The sequence below is a fragment of the Dermacentor andersoni genome, chromosome 2, assembly GCF_023375885.2.
Source record: "Dermacentor andersoni chromosome 2, qqDerAnde1_hic_scaffold, whole genome shotgun sequence".
NCBI classification, from domain to species: Eukaryota; Metazoa; Arthropoda; class Arachnida; order Ixodida; family Ixodidae; genus Dermacentor; species Dermacentor andersoni.
The window spans coordinates 110,193,261-110,207,667 of NC_092815.1; the positions used below are offsets into that span (position 1 = coordinate 110,193,261).

Below are 14,407 nucleotides of genomic sequence, written 5' to 3' on the forward strand. Positions count from 1 at the left end.
GCAGTGGGCGAGCCTTCCTATATATATATTACCGTCTCTCGTGACCGATTGGCTGACACAATCTCTTATCTTATAGCCTTCGCCGCGCTGTACGGAACTGCCGAGACAGAGTATATTGCTTCGGGCGAGTAGCTGTTAAGCGCGCCCCCTTTGAGCGGCTATGCGGTGCCGATGACGCCGCGGCCAGCGTTTTGCCTGCACGGCAACCGGTTGTGCGTTTCTTTTTTTCGCTTGCCTTTTTTTTTTTTAATTACTGCTCGGTTGCTTCTCTGAATGCCGCTCTATCCTCTCGCTCCAATTTTCTTGCTAGCGTTCGGTGCAGCTGCCTCCATATCTTTTCATTTATTTATCTATTTTATTCTGGCCTTCCCCTCTTCGTGTTTTGGGCGGAAGGGGGAGCGGAAGGCCGTCATTTGTTTCTGCCCGTCGAAGCGCGCAGCGTGGGCTCTGCGCACAGCGCGTTCCTTGTTTCCAATTGCTCGACGCTGCTGCCGCTCCTCCTCCTGTGACTCCACATCATTACACTGCACACGTCCGAGTTCGTGGAGCGGCGGTGGCCTTTCGACAGTCGCGTGCATCTGCTTTCCGCGGCCGTCGTTCGTTGGTTCCCGTCCTCGTCAAAATGGGCGACTGATTGATTTCGAGAGGAAGTCCGCTGACGCAACGACTTCGGGGTGTAACACGCCCGGAGTCGACGTGCGCGTTGATGATGGCGGCAGCACGCTAGACTCTATATCTTTTTTTTTTTCTTTTTCGTAAGTTCATGTTCTCGCTTCTACCAGTCATCATGTGGCAGGTGAGAAAGTGGGAGGACCGGGATAAACGAAAAGAAACGAGGGAAATTAAGAAATCTCTTATCTCTAGCAGTACGCGGCTCGGCAGCTGCTCGAAGTTAAAGCCTTCGAAGTGCGCGGTGAGGGGGGGAAAGGCAACATCCGTCAGGCGGAAACCGAGATGCTTCTGCCGCTATTATCTTTGGCCAGGTCAGCGGCTTCTCTCTCTCTCTTTCTCTCTTCGGAAGCGAAAGAAAGAAGACGGTCGCATGCATCTTCGGGAATCCCCTCCCTGCAAAGCCCTCCGACACCGCTCGTTGTATACCGCGGCGGCGAAGGGTGGGGATGGCCGCGAGGGGTTGTGTGTAGTGTGTATGGAGAGAGCGGGTGCCGGGAAGGTGAGTGGCCCGTAAACGAGAGAGAAAGATCCGCTGCCCCGCGGCGGAACACGTTTGCTCGCGCTCTCCGTCTTCTCTCTCGGATGAGAGCCACGCGTTCTTTCTTTAATTCGCGGTGGTGCTGGAGGGAGGGGGGAAGGGATGTTGGAAATGTTGCGAGGGAGGCTCCGGGAAGGTGCACGAGTTCTCTCCGAGCCCCGCATGCTCATTTCCGCCCCGCCGTTCGGCGTGTTCCTTGGGGGGCGCGACGACGCGAGTCGCCGCCGCTCCAGTGGTCCGGGCGAGCGACGTTTTCTTCGTCCTGTCTCTTCCAGGCTCCCTTTTCCCGGCCTGTGCGAAATGTCATGTCTCAGTATTCTCTTTTTCTATTTTTATTCAATTTTTTTTTCTTACACGTGGTATTCTAGCCCCTGCCTCCACATTACGATGCGAAGGAACATTTTCTTCTTCCTTCCTTTCTTTCCTTTTTTGTTTTCAGGCGGGGTCGCGCTAAACTAAATGACGCGGCGCATGGGAACGGGAAGCACGTAGCAATAGCGGATATATTCTGGCGTCGTCTCGACATGCCAGAACTTTTTTCACGTGATTCTCCTTCCTTAGGTTCCTGCGTCTTGTTTTACGCATCTTTTCTTTTTAGTCTGTAGTCTGTCATTAAATAACCCTTTGGAAATTCTTCGTATGGTGAGATAGAGAGAGAGTGAGAGAGAGAGGCAGTCATCATGCCTGCAACAAAAGGAAACGTCGTCCGTTGATAAAGAAAAGAAAAATAAGTAAACTACGGTGAATGCGGGCGCGGCACGGCGTTGCTCCGCGCGGCCTCAAACTATTTCCGGCGCGCGCGTTTTTTTTTTTTTTTTTTTTTTTTTTGCGTTGGCAGGCGGAGCAACACCATCCTCGGTATCGCGAGAAGGGAGAGAATCGCCGAATGCGTGCACAAGAAACCTGCCACGCCCACGCCGGTCTGTCGGCCGCCCGTCCGGAAAGCGTCGCTGACCACTGCTCGCTGACTACCCCCCCCCCCCCCTTCGCCCTCCTCCCTGGCACCTCTTTCGTCTGCATCGGCAGCGTCCCCCAGTTTCGCCTCCGGCTTTGCCCCTTGTTCGCTTCTTGTTCCCGCTGTCGTATTGAAGAGGACCGGTTGCATGGTTATGGAGCGAGTATCGAGGGCGATGCGCTGACCACCGAAGTCACTGTTTCGCGCGCACGTAGTTTTAGCGCGCGTCGACGCGGCCGTTGCGTTAGCGTTTTGTACGTTTATCTCGGATAGAGGTCGCCTGCTGCTCTCGTTGTTTGAAGCCCCTCAATTGAGGTTCTTTATCGTTGTTAATTGGGTAGCTTCGAGTATTTCACAGTTTGGGCCGTCGTTTCTCGGCCCCAGTGTAGTCGGGAAGATAGGAAAAAACCGTCGACTCTACCTGTAACTGGAAAAAGGTCTTTCTTCCCCACAGTTCACCAAGCACGACTGGTCGGACCCAGTTCCCTTTCATTTAAAGTGTGGGTTTCCGGCAAAGGTATACTTGTCAAGCCGCTGATTATCTTTCAGCTTCGTAGCTCCCTTTCGAAGCTTCGGCAAAGTACCGAAGTTATACTTATTGCACCTCGCTCGAGTGGCCAGTGAAAGAAAGGTGTTCACAACATCCGTGATCTTGCTTAAGAATAGGGAGCCGGTCTACTTTCGAATAATTAATTTCACCATCGGGCGGAGCTGCGCACACCAATAGTACATCAGGATAAGTGGGTAAACCTAAGAAGAGCGGGAAACGAGACTGAGCGCCGTTTTCACACCGCGAGCCCTTTCGTGACGCAGTCGTGGCATTGTCTATAGGTCGACGATGGTCGTAGGCAAGCGTGTAATTATTGTATAACATCGTCATGTCGGTAAAGCATTCACCGAGAAGCTTAATGGAATAACCACGTTCTCTCGCGTTATTCTCACGAGGAGTGCCCCGCCGCACACGTTGCGTGCATGTACTACAACGTTTGTGGTATAAGCGTCGTTGCTTGTACTTCGTCAACGACGTTGTCGGTCTGGCAGATTTTGCGCTGCTCTGTACTGGCGCGTAATCGCTCGTTGGCCCACTGCTCTTGCCTCTTCTGCTGGACGCGCTCCGGTGGCCGAGTTCCGGGTGTCAAGGTCGGTCTTTAGCTCCGCAGCGGGCGGCCGCGCGGTGGTTGTGTTGTCCCTTGCAGCCGCCGGCGGCGCTCGCGTGGGTTGCTTTCTTAGCACGTGCTTCGAAACCCCCGGGGGGTAGGGGGGAGGGGGCCGCTTATTTCGGCTTGCCTGCCCCCCCCCCCCCCTTCCTTGGCCCTCCGCCACGCCTGGTTTAAAGAAAGCGAGCAACGGCGGAGCGTTGCCTTCGCCGTCTCATCTGACCGCAGAACACTGGAAACACGTGCGAGGCATTCTGTCCCGGATGCCCCGGCGCCTGATTACGTACTCTCTAGTCGCCCCGGGTGGCTTCTGGGGAAGCGATGCTGCCTGAACAGAAAGTGAAGCATACGTACGTTTCTTCTTCTTTTCCGTAAATGTGAACTGCTCTATGGGGTGCGGGCGTTGTTACCGTGTGTGCCGTCTACACGGCCGTGGATCGAAACGCGACAGAGGTAGATTCATATGCGGCGTCCGAGCACTGGGCTTTTGGCCGCGAAGTGATGAAAGAAGCACCTGCTGCGTCCGGCGGAGCGGGTTTCTTCCGACTGACGGTTATTTGCCACATATCACTGAATAGGCTCTCGCACCAAGATGGAACGCGCCAGTAGTCTCGCTGGATTGCGCCGGCGAGTCCCCGCAATTTGAGCAGCATGCGATGGGGGAGTGCGCGCATTGACGAAGTCGCGGCTCGATTGTGCGGCGAGGCATGCGACCACGACGTCCGTTTCTGCTAACGGCTGGCTGAACTGCAAGCTGCGGCTGTTCTTGTGGTTGGCCTTATTCTCGGCCCGTCACTTTTGTGTGTGTGTGTGTGTGCGTGTGTGTGCGCGTGTGTGTGCGTGTGCGCGCGCGTGTTGATTGACTTCAATGAGGCAATACACACATGCGAAGTTCCGTAAACAGGCTTCCCCGCATATCGTTGTCGAAGCTGAGGGACGCGTTTTGAAGATTTCTCGGATGATGCTGCAGATTGTGCTACCAGTCTTCGGTTCACGGTCCTGTAGATACCGAGATGTGCCATTTCGGTTAGGTCGGACGAGTTGCGCGGAGAAATGCGCTTGCGGGTTTTGGGTGCATCGGGCTGTCATCGGCTCCAGCCAGGAGTCGGCACTGAGCATCACGTCCAACCATAATGAAAGTAGGATGATGAAGTAGGACTGCAGGATAAATCTCTTCGTGCGCTTCACGGCTGACCTACCGCCGAAAACGTGGACTCGGTGCGCGAACGGCGGACCGAATCGCCTGTTCACTCCGCGAAAGTGGCGAGTGTGACGTGACTCGTGATGTATACGCCCAGCTCCGCCTTGCGCTGAGTCGCGTGTGAGAGTTAGTCCTGTACTTGTTTCTCGGAGCTCAAGCTCGGCAAGCTTTACGTCGAGCTACGAAGCCACTTACGACGGCGATAACGCTCGGAGACTATGGAGACTGGAGTCTGGCTTGGCGGGATGAACCCCGCAACTCCCCTCTTTTTCTTCATTTACCGACGCTTTCTCCTTCCGGTCGGACTGCCACTGTATAGGCTGTGTGTGTCCCAGGTATACACCCCGGTTGCTCATCGCACGTCGTTTCGCGTCCGCGTGGGGGCCGCTATTTGGGCGCGCCTCGGGGCGAGCGTGTTCGGTGGCCGCCGCGACCCCTCCCGTGTACCTTGCCGCGTCGACGGGCGCGGCGGTCAGGAGCAGTTTTCGGCCGCACCGCGACTCGATCCAGTTGGGACAGCGGCGCGCGTGCGCTTCGCCGCGTTGTGAGAGGCCACGTGTGCGGCTGGCCCGAGCCGCGCTCTGTCCAACCTGACGAACCTCTACGATTTCCCCTATCCTGCGCCAAGCGTGTCTGTCGAAAGACGCGCCTGTCAGAGAAAGCGAACTCCGTTTTCGGGCGTAAGGGTTCCTCTCGCGACAGCTTTATTCGGCTACAGGACTATACTAACACTTGCTGGAGTGGCGAATGGCAGTTGAGGAGGACTTTAACTATACGAACGAAGTGCAAGGAACTATAACGTTGGTATAATTAACACAATGCCGCGTCCTGCCACTACGCTGCGAGAGGCTGTGTACAGAACGACGCTATGCATTATTCATTCTGAGCTTCTGCAATTCATTGGCGTGCTCTCGCATCACGGCTCAGGGGTGGGCTCTCTCTCCCTTTATATTTACGTGCCGTTCCGCCCAAATCAGATTGTTGATTACAATCGAAGCTCTGGCGTTGCTTTCCTCGTTTATAGGGCGTAAGCGCATCGACCGTACACTTGGATTACAAATATGGCACGGTATCCTTTTCATTCAGTTGAGATAACATCACACCGAAAGCGCATGGACATATATGTATATACATATAATATATATACAAACTGAAACTGACCGAACAGGCGCGCCAAATTCCGGTAAATAAGGCATACGAAGCTGCCATCCAATAAAGGATTTACGTGCTCGAATGTGTTTATTTGTTGCACCGAGCATTTGTTGCACCGGCAATTGGTACATCTTTATGGGCGGTACAAATGTGGTTACATGTGAGCCGGTCTTCTGAGTGCCGTCCTGCGCGCGAGCAGTTCGGCCGGACAGCAGCAGCCGCCACGGCCAACAGATGCCGGTAGGGTTCGTAGAAGGCTTCGTTCTAAAATGTTTCCGCGCGTGTTGGTTCCAGCGCAACCACATGGAACATATATGCTCCGTGGTCATGGCCCCTTGCGGCCGTAGCAAAGGCGCAACGAGGAGAAGGGAGCCGTGCATCGCGCATTTTTTTACTGCGTCATCTTGACCTCCGCACGCGCACCAACCGGTGGTCCTCGGTGGCGATGAGGCTCTCCCGCGAAGCGTAACATGGCGAAATGGGCTGACTCATTACTACTATACGGGAGCCGGTCGGGCGTGACCGGCCCAGCCGGCGGCGATGTGCGTGCCCTTTCTTCGTCATCATCATCACCTGCTCTGGAAAGAGGAAGGTTTGGAAGAACGCGCGCACAACACACACGGCGCGCGAGCGCCCATCTGGTTCTGTCGCCGTCGGTCGTCGTCGCGTAGCCGTGGCACCGCTGGACTCTTCTTTCTCCTTCCGGGCGGGGCGCGTTCCTTTCCTTTCTTTTTTTTTTTTTTCTGATCGCAGCGGCGCCCGGCGGTGACGATCATCGGCAGAATAACCGGTCTCTTGATCCTTTCTCCCCCTCCCACCGGAGCACGAGGAATGCCCTATCGGCCCGATCCTGCTAGGCAGCGCTGCTATGCGCAGCCCCCTTGCGAATGCCCCCTTCCATTCCCTTGGGCCGACCGAAACGGCGAAAGAAAGAAAAGGAGAGCGGGCCCCTTTTGTTTAGCGTGCGGGGCAACGCCCTCCTCCACTTCCTCCCCCTCGCCCCACACCCCCATCATCTGCCCCGATTCTGGCTCAGTTTGTTGCCGGTTTCCCAAACTCGGCTCCTCGCGCATCTGGCCGCGTAAATGTATAACTACCGCCTGCGTGGGCCTCGTTCTTGCACTCTCGTGGCTTGGGACGCTTTAAGTAGAGAGAGAAAGAGAGAGAGAGGATGTGTGCGAGTGGCTCAACCGTGCATGCAGGGCAACGAGGGCTTTTCGAGAAAGGAAACGAAAATAATAATCTCGTGTGCCGCGTGTTTCTGACCCCCGTAAGCCTTATTTTGAGATTGAGAGGAAGGCCTCTGTACGGCGATTCTGTCGTGGGCACGAGAGGCCTCCGATAAAATCTTGTTAGCGGCAGCGAGCAACAGCTGCGGGTATTCTTGTTTGTGCCAAGTTCTTATTGAGAGTAGCCGCGATGTCTGGCCTTGATGACTGGCGAAAATTCGAGTGGTTCTGTGCTGCGTAAGCGTAACGGATCTGAAGGAGGCTTGCGGTAAGTGACCGCCGCCGCTGCGCTGTGAATTGAGGGATCGGTAAAGAGGCGCCAACTTCAGCACAGGGAGAAAGAGCGGCAATACTTCTTACATACTTCTTACTTTTTTTTCTTGGTTGAGCTGGTGGAACGTGCTCCTGTCAGGCCGTGACCCCCTAAGGGGTCGTAATGAATATGCAGATTACACTAACCACTTTCGTTTTAAAATGTACTTGCCAGGTTCTCCGATGTGAGCAACGTGTAACATTACCGACGACCATCACCGCGTACTTTGTGTGTGCGACAGCTGCGCTTCCAGAGACTGTTTTCTTTTTCTCATTATTTTATTGTAATTTTCTTGTCCCTCGTATTTATTTTGCTTCTCTCCGACAGGAGGAGATTATACATGTCTACGGCCCTTCCCTTTCTAATGAATACAATAAGCGATACTACTAGCAGCTGCTGGTTGTGCTAGAGGTGTTGCTTACATAGCTATACACCTGCGAACTAGATGATGTATTGGAGAATTGTGGACGAACAAGCAGTCCTAGCGCTCGTTTTGTGTCTTCCGTTTCATATTTCACTGAGTAGCCTTTTTGCCAAGCAACACGTGCAGTTTGAATTAAGACAGCATCTCTCTTTAGTCTAAATACCCGTGCCGCACGTGTACAGAAAATAACATTAACTTGCTAATGCCTTAAATGTTAACGCCATTTGCGTGGTGCCCCATGGGCAAACCTAATGTCATTTGCCTTAATGTCATTCGTTATCTAATGCGTTCGCCAGAACTCATTTGACGGAGAAATGCGTACTTTCGACTCCATAGCTCGCGCAGTGTAATTGAAGTATTTGAAACGCCATGTAAAATAATAATAATAATTTATGCGGAACTTTCAACTACAGTGCTCCTGTAAGAAGTTGTCCTTGGTGAACTTCCTCAGGTCAGCGCTGGAACGGCTTCGACGGGCCAATCGCCGTTCTGATCTTAAAAATGGCCGAACTTGCTATCGCCGGTCACAACGTTGTAAAATACAGCAACAAACTCAAGCCAGCGGCACTATAGTGTGCTTGCTTTTGTGGTTCACTATTCACGAGAGCGCAAAGTGAACTTGTAAAGGCATATTTACTTTTTATTCAGTACCTTAATGTAACTCATTTCAGAAGATGCTGTCATCGACATCAATGCATCAAATGTCATTAAATTTGGACGTGTGGCAGCTCCACCGAAAAAAATTTCTTTATTAGAGGGGAGTTGTTGAGTTAAGGCATTAAACGAATGCAATTTTTGCAGCCCGCAGGGCGAAGCATTTAACGCGATAGAAAGGTTTAGCGTTCGGTCGAAGCTCCTCATACGGTCATTCAAGAATACGCGGAGGCGACATGGTGGTGGGTTTGCAACTCTGGGTGGCGTTCAAGCCGGGAACCCTCCAGGCGTTGGGATGAGTACGTCAGTGAGTAGGAGCCAAAGAGGTTTATTTGCATATTGGAGCAAATACTCGGATTCTAGTCAGAGCTCTCTAAAGGACCTCTCGAGTGTTGAGCTCTCTAGCTCAACACTCGAGAGGTCCTTTTTTAATGCAGTTAATTTTTCCTAGTTCCATAGGCAGGGGAATTATTTGACATTGTTCCGGCTAATCTGAGAGGTCGCACCATCTTGCTCTGACGTCCAAACTTGGAACCCGCCTGCGTTGCAATAACAAGAAATTAGGGGGGCCACGCTGTGCCAACGAAATTCGTCGACATGCGTCTTCTGCGCCTTGCCTTTACTAATTCAAGCATGAACCAACTAGCCCAAGCAAGAGTTGTACTTGAGCAAGGCGCCGGTCCTGTCGTGTGTGTTCTTCTTGAGTCCTGGTCTTCTGCGCCTTGCCGCGATTTCAGTGGGCCCTCCGTGACGGTCAGCTTGTAACAGTTTGAGGAGCCTGACCTTGACGGTCGTATATCGCTTTCATGGAATGCGGCGGTTGTCACCTGGAAGGGAGCTTGTTTGCCCGTCATTAGTCAGCATCGGGCCCCGTCCTCGTCTCGGCGGGCGCTGGTGAAGTGGTCGCCTCCCGGGAAGCACACAAAGAATGACCATTGCCGTTTTGATGCGCACCAGCGGGCTTGGTCCCCCCCCCCTTTTTTTTTTCAGCCTAACCCACTCCGCGTCTGCACGTGGCGACCGTCTCCCCGCGCGGGCCGCAGGCGCTCCTCCGTCGGTACCGTGACCCCACGGCGGCAGCGGTGCGAACGGATGTTGTTACCATAGGGTTTAGCGGTAGTTAGGAGCATCGCGGCCACGTCTAGACAGTGACCTGTGCCAACGGGCAGAAGCGAGGCGTGTGTTGCAGTTCGCTGGCGAAGAGGGCGCGACGGCGCACCTCTTCCCTCTCGAATCATCCACGCCGCAGTGTATCCGTGGCCCGAGCGGAAATCGAGTTGTGCGTCGCCGCCCCGCCGTTTCACAATGGCGTGACGTAGCGTGACGCGTCACAGGTTCGTGGCGGATTTTCCTTCCCCGTAGGAATGATAGCGAAGGGGCCGGTTCTGGGTGCGAGAGGTTATCTCGGTATTGTTCGCGTTCGGAGTGGGAGCATTCCGAGGGAATGCGTGAACGCGAAGGGTTTGCGCGTCGTCGCAGCTATATATCTGTGTGGCGTTGCCGACGCGGCTTGTGAGTTTGATGAACCGTCGTATCTGTAATGAGATCCCTGGGACTCCTGGGAATAGAAGACGTGGGACGTGTAATGTACGTGCAAGCGGCCGGCTGAACTTACTTGCGAGCGCTGTTTTATTTACGTATACGTTCTTGTTAAAATAAACGAAACGCATAACAAAGTGAAGCGATACAAGCACGTGATATGATAGGTTCGCATAGTCGAAAGAAAGACGATGTTTTAGATTACGGCAGCTTATCTTGTGGTCTCGAAGGAACATCATCTTGAGCTGACCTATACTACCTCAGGGACACATTTGCTGCTAAAGAGGACGCTTATTGAAACACAAACAAAATGGAGACGATATTGTATGGCTAGATTTTTAGCGCAGTGTATGTTGTTAGAAACAACCAGCCGCGCTGCTTAGCTTTAATGTATTTCCACACAATTTACTCGCTTTCTGCGTTGCACTGGTCTCTCGCTGCACAAATGCTTGTTACTTCTGGTCGTTGCGGTGTGCCACTAAGGACGGCGACGGTCGGGCTGCAGCTCGCTGAACCCGTGCATCCTCGGAAAGTGAGCGTAGCAGCGGTCGTTCGTGCGAAGCGGCCCAGTAGAAGGAGAAGCGAGAGCGGGGTCGACTTTTTCTTTTTTTCCCCCCCTTCGGATATATGCGTCGGGACCGCATCATATGCTGTGCCGTCGTCGTAGCCGTCGACCGGATTTTTCGCGAGATGGCGGCCGCTGGTAGGGGGACCCTTCCCTTATGCTTCCTGGCGTTCGTGCGAGGGCCCCTTTGTGTGTACGTACTCGTCTGAGCGGGGCGAGGGTGCCCCTCCGAGATTGGGGGGGAGAGGGGGCCTTAAAGGGCCGCCACACGGAGAGAGAACGGAGGCACGGGAGGATCGGGGGGGGCCGGTTTTCTCCCTCTGGCTGACTGTGTTCCAGAAAAAAAGAAAAAAAAAAAGACCGTACGGGAGGGGAAGCGAACTTGGGGGTTGCCCCTCGGAAAGGGACCAAGAGTGGAGAGAGAGAGAGCTTCCCCTCCGTGTTGGCGTCGGGCCGGCGACCGACGCCGCTCTGGTTGTTGTCCGTTTCCTGCGGCCGCTGCCGCTATGTTTCGTTCGCGTTGTGAAGCCGACAGCAGCAACGGTAGCACTCGCGACGGGATTGCTGCACGCGTCATCTGGGGCAGCCGACGGTCGGAGGAGTGTATCTGCGGTGCGTCTGCGGGTCGTTTCACCTCCGCTCTTTGCTTGTCGCTGCTGCGGTCCTGCTAGCAGCCTCCGGCCGTGTGGTGCTTTGTTCCTCTGCCGTCGGCTCCATCGACGCTGCTCGCCCCGTACCCGAGTGCGCCCCGTCAGGCGGCCGTGGGCCGCTTGTGTGTTGCCGAGTGTTCGCGTACGACTAGCAGACCGGGGCCATTTTGTCATCCGAGAGAGTGAAGCGCTGTGTTCGAGGTCACAGCGATCGGGAGAGGCGAACAGCGGCCGTGCGGGACTGGCCCGGGAGCGTACGGAGGAGCCCCGAGGCGCACCCAGTGTGGAGCGAGCGACAGGAGAGAGGTCCCCGGTGACGTCTCCGCATTCCAGGTGGAATTCCTTACGTGGGACCCGCAGTCAACGGCCTTCCCCGGAGCGAGCGACGGCTGCGCGTGTAGTCGCACGTCGAGCGCCGTTTCGATTGTTTACGTGCGGCGCTGGCGCACTGTGACGAAACCCCAGTGGGCGCCCGCGAGGAGTCTGCCGCCGCGAGGAATTACGGTGCGTTGAAGCTCGCGCCGTCATTTTCGGGGAATTCGTCGCATTGAGTCGTCGTCGGCGCTCCGAACCTTGCCGGGCGGCCTTTCTCCCCTCGACGGTGCGAGGCCTTGGCGAGCGGAGGAAAGGGAGGTGCGGGACAGCTCATCGGCGCCCCTCGGGGAAGTCTTGGTGCGTGCGTGCGGGGCAGCGGATGTCCGGGGAACGAACGTGTTCGCACTTGCGAGCGTGACGGCGCGTGGTGGTGGTAGTGGCGGTGCGTGCCGTGGTTGGGGCTGCGCTGTGGCTGGCCGTGTACGCGTACTCGGTGCTGAGCGCTCGTCGTCCCCGTAGTGCGCGACGCCGGAGGATATACTCTCGGAACTAGTTTGGAAGGAGTTCCCGTCCCCTGTGCTGTGGCCGACAGTAGGATACGGCCCCCTCCCTCCCTTGACGGCGACGTCTACACCCGGCAGCCCTCGCACGTGCTCCTGACGTCGACTGGTAAGTCTGAGGCCGGCGATGTCCGGTGTTGTTGAACCCACCCCAGGCGCTGGCGGACGATGGAGGAGGCGCGAGTCACGGGTGCTTTTGTCAGATGCTTGTACAGGGAAAAAAAAAGAAAACATTGACCCACAGTGGAAGAATGTAACTAGGAAGCTTACCAGCAAGTATGCGACCTGTATAGTAACATGGCAGCAAAGAACGTGAAACGCGATGTCAGAGGCTGAGGCTATCTCATGGGTGGCGGCAATGGAAAATAAACCTGCTGTGAGTGACTACTTAAGAGGGGAAAAAAAAAAACGAAATCGGGAAAGAAATTATTGATAACTCATGAGGAAGCTCTTTACTTTTCGAAGCGAGGTCAGGATGCCATAGAACGTGTACTTACAGAGTGAGGTACACCGAAAAAGAACCATGTGTTTCCTACGGTAAAGCTTGGGAAGCGATGGAACATGTTTTATTAGAATATGAGGATATCTGTCCAACTTTCGGGTTAGGCTCCTTGGGCCTCCTTGAAAGCATTGTGTTCAGCGATAGCAAGGGGAAAGTAAACATGTCTGAAATAGATTATGAGCAAGAGGCTATTGAAAATTTGGTGGCAGAAAAGTAGGGAAACCACAAACAACGTAGGCGTACGAAAACAAAGTTCCCAATAGTGGTTCGGAAAGTTGGATGCTGGGAATTGTTTATTTTTTTCTTCTAAAGATAGGTACATTAGGCGAAATAATATGAGCTTGGTGGAGCGCTTGGGACGAAAAGGGCAACGTGGGCGCGAGCGATCGATGCGTTGGGTATCAATCGGAAGATGCCCGATTGTGTCCTTGTAATTGGTAATACCGGTTTTGACTCCCGCGAACGCTATTGCTGCCGAAATTAGTATGTTCTTTTCCTGGTCTCCGAGCAGTGGTCTCGCGCTTCCTTCCCAGCTTGCATCTTTTGGATGCGATTATAGTTTTTCTTTTTTTCATGGGGAGCGAATAATGACCTCGCGGTATCAAACCACACTTGTCTCTCTGTCCTTACGTTATCCCGGTTCGCTCGCACCTTCTACGTATGCCGTTTTCGTCCCGGCCACTTTCGCACACTTCCGAAAGGAGGGTTTCGCGTTACTTGACACGAGGGTGCAATTCCCGTTTGATCGCGGCCGCTCCTCGCGTTACATCTCCGGCGCGATATACACGACGGTATTATCTGTGACGACTCCTCGCAGCTCCTGTTTCGTTTCGACGCGATGGTTTTTTGCAGGCTTTATAGCCCGGCGACATTTTCACGGCCACCCATTGTCTGTCGCAGCGAGAGAGGCTGCACTTGTGGACGCGGTTGTCGTGCATTGTGTACTACATCTGCACTCGTTGTTTTCGTCGTGGGCCCCCGTTGTGTACACCTGCGACCTTCAACGCACTTGACACGAACGTGTTTGAAACGCGTCCGTTGCGCAGTCAGGCCTTGAGAGCCGACGACTCTGTGTCGTCGTGTTCTTCTCTCTTTGCGGTCGTCGTTCAGTCTGTGCGATTACAATCCGCAGATCACTACCGCTACCTCGGGAGTTAAAAAAAAAATTAAATTATGGGGTTTTACGTGTCAAGACCACTTTCTGATTATTAGGCACGCCATATAGTGAAGGACTCCGAGAACTTTGACCACCTGAGGTTCTTTAACGTGCACTTAAATCTAAGTACACGGGTGTTTTCGCAATTTGCCTCCATTGAAATGCGGCCGCCGCGGCCGGGTTTCGATCCCGCGACCTCGTGCTCAGCAGCCCAACACCATAGCCACCGAGCAACCACGGTGGGTCACTACCTCGGGAATGTTTTTCCCAGCTGCGACATTGCTGTTCGCCAGCGAGCGTTGTTGTCGTCGATGTTTTAATAAACAGTGTCCGCTCCCAAACGGTCGCTGTTTTCTTCTCGGGGCCATAGTGTTCGCATCAACCGAGCTCGATTTCGGCATGTCGTTCGTGTTCAAGGTCAAGTGCGAGGTCAACTGCGCGAGGGTTGCTTTTTCGACTTGTACCGAGGTGGATCGAGCGTGCGTTCTTTCGCCCAGTTATGCAAAGTACGCGAGAAAGAAAAACCGCGATCTCGTGGCATTTCATGACCGGGAATTTCACTCGTTGCCCACTGAATACACAGGCATAGCTCACCTGGGGTCCGTTCACCTGCTTTGTCTAGGTAGCGATCTGTATCGAATGTGGGGGCCGCGCGGAGGGGACCTGTTGAACGAATTCGCTACCTAAGTACGCCGGAAAGGGGAAATCGGTTTTCTTGGCGTCCATTGCACCAAGTTTGGTTGAGATATATAGTGACTGTGTCAATATTTTATAAAATGTTGAAAATCGCAAATTTTTAGAAAACGAAACTGTGAAGTTTACAGC

At 54.1% G+C, this 14,407-nt stretch overlaps 1 protein-coding gene across 5 annotated transcripts in view; it reads left to right on the forward strand.

Annotated features, from left to right (window-relative positions):
• Window positions 1–14,407, forward strand: part of Utx (Utx histone demethylase) — a 133,908-nt gene that overhangs the window by 51,376 nt on the left and 68,125 nt on the right. Inside the window, exon 1 of one of the 5 annotated variants that reach the window (XM_050187919.3) lies at window positions 10,129–12,033. The exons of the other annotated variants lie outside the window; for them this stretch is intronic. The gene's annotated coding sequence lies outside the window, so the exon portion shown is untranslated. Of the gene's footprint in view, window positions 1–10,128; window positions 12,034–14,407 lie in introns of those variants that run through there. 5 annotated transcript variants of the gene reach the window in all.